General features: G+C 45.0%; 1 pseudogene; it reads right to left on the reverse strand.

Moving 5' to 3' along the window:
* The window catches only part of LOC143307349 (large subunit ribosomal RNA), a 7,534-nt pseudogene that overhangs the window by 2,143 nt on the left and 2,891 nt on the right, over positions 1-2,500 (reverse strand).

Raw genomic sequence — 2,500 nt, forward strand, 5'->3', positions numbered from 1 at the left:
CATCATTCGCTTGATGTAAGAGTTTTGCCCATCTCATTTCCAGCTTCGTATTATTACAAATGTCCTCTCCACCGTCTAGTAGCCTTCTTTTGGCTCGACCAATTTCTAGAGAGAGATAATTACCGGGTTCCGTTCCTGACCCTATCATTTTCTCTAATCTCTCTCTGCGTCTAAGTGGCATAAGCCATCTCATTGATGGAATAGAGAGTCCGCCATCCTTAGCATTTGCATGAAAGAAGGCGTTTACCACGTCTTGTGGTAAAGCTAGCCATTTACGTATAGCACCTCGCACTAGGGTGTCGACTTTCTTGAGCCGACTTAAATTTGTGTTTCCTAGTGTTAGTAGGTGGTACGGTGCTGGTAGTACCATAACCCTAAGTGCGAAGAGTCTTTGCTGCGGTTTCAGAGGAGCTTTGGTAAGTTTCTCGATGTTCTGCTGGAGCTGTGCTTCAGGATGCACAATTGTGCGTCCCTCAGGAGTGAAGGGCACTCCTAGGTATTTCCACTCGTCTTCTCTTTTCATTGCAGGTAAGGTTCTGCCCTGACAGGAGAACGTTGTTCTGCTATCTACCACCGACTTTTTCTTATGTGGGACATTCCTTAGGGCGACAGTAAAGGATTTATTGGCGTTTATCTTTAATCCACACTGTGCCAAGAAGTCCACTGCCAAATCCAGCAATATTTGGAGACCTTGCGGCGTGGCTGCGAAAAATAATAAATCATCCGCAAACATTAAGGCGTTATAGTGGTCTCCATCAATGTCCACCCCAATTTCCTTGGGTATCATGCAGAGTAATCTGTCCATTATTAGATTGAATATAATGGGAGATAGTGGGTCGCCTTGTTTAACCCCACATGTGGGATGGATCGGTTCCGATTCCCAGTCATCACATACCAGCCTAGTGATGCTATGTTCATATATGTACATGATGTACTCAATCATTGCACTAGGTAGTCCACTGGTGACCAAAGTATCGTGTATTGTTTTATGCGTGACTGAGTCAAATGCTTTGGCAATATCAATTGAGGCCAGATATAGTGGCTTGAATTGTTGTCGATGGTATCTTAGAATTAAATCCAACCTGAATGTGTTTTCCGCACAACCGTCTATGGGAACAAAAGCTTTTTGCCTACTATCGAGTTTGACAAGTTTCATGAGTCTCCTTGCCAGTACTTTGTGGAAGGTTCTCGTTATTACTGAGGAGACTGTGATTGGCCTAAATTCACCTGGTTCTGAGGCTCCGTCCTTTTTCGGAATCATTACAGTTCTGGATTCCAACAAGTGTTCTGGAAGCTTGCCACATATTAAGAATAAATTAAATATTCTTGTTAGGATTTCCGGTGGTACTGCTCTTAGTTGTCTGGCAGTTAAACCATCCGGTCCCGGAGCAGTAGACAATTCCGGGAAGGCTTCCTTTATTTCAATAGGCCGAACAGGTCCCCATAGTGCGTCTATGACCTGTCTTTTCTCTACAACACCAGGTGTTGTATTATTACTGCCTGACATCACATTTTCCCAATAAGGTAACATTATACCTTTTTCTGGTGCCAGAGCAGTCGTTTTGTCCTTGAGCATTGTTCTTAGGCAATCACAAGGATTTTTACGCCAGGCCCGTTGTGTACGAGCATATTCGGCGCGTCTTTGTTGGCGTTTAGTAGGCTTTCTATTGCGGTTGTCTTTACCAGTATTCGTATTGATATTACGTGTCCGCTTTTTCGGCGGAGGCGGAAACACACCAAGCAGATAAATCCCAAGTTCTTCAAAAATTCTTGTGACAGACCATGTTTTAAGGTTTTCGCATATTTGATTGAGATGGTCTGCTTTAAAACCTGCTATATTGAGTGGTTGTAGTTCAGCGAATAATCCAATGATTTCATCAATCAGGTCTGTGCCCCTTTCTTCAGCCTGATGTTCGGCAGGAGTCTCTGGATGTATATCTGACACCGTATTCTGCTCCATCTCATGGATGAGCAAATTGACCATATCTTTATGTCTTATATTCTTTCGTTGACCCTTAATTGCTTCTAGGGTTCGGTTAGGAAAGTAAGGCAGAAGCGCCTGGTTGATAAAACGTGTACCCTCAATAGTTAGTTTGGCTTCCTGCCGTGCCAGGAGAGCCGCTTCTTCTTTGCTCCAAGGAGCCTTTCGTTGAACAATGTTTTGTACTTGTCGCTCATCATGCCAGTTTTTATGTGCTTTTTGTTCGTGCACACCTCGTCCCCTCGAGGTGGTAAAAGATCGCTCACATCCGGGCATTCTACAATGATATGCCAATGTGGGAAGTGATGCATCAGATAGTGCTTCGTCGGTGTTTATAGTCGGGTCGGACGAGCCTGAGGGCCCGCCGACTATAGTATTATCGTTCATCCGAGGCGTTTTTGTACTGTTTGGGCCGACTAAGTACGATCGAGAGGGCTGGCAACCCCCAGGATCGATGACGCAGAGGCAGCTCTTAGCTTCCCCTCCGGAGAGGGTACTGGTGGCGGGAACCAGCGAAGA

This window comes from Osmia lignaria, unplaced genomic scaffold (assembly GCF_051020975.1).
Source record: "Osmia lignaria lignaria isolate PbOS001 unplaced genomic scaffold, iyOsmLign1 scaffold0051, whole genome shotgun sequence".
Taxonomy (NCBI): domain Eukaryota; kingdom Metazoa; phylum Arthropoda; class Insecta; order Hymenoptera; family Megachilidae; genus Osmia; species Osmia lignaria.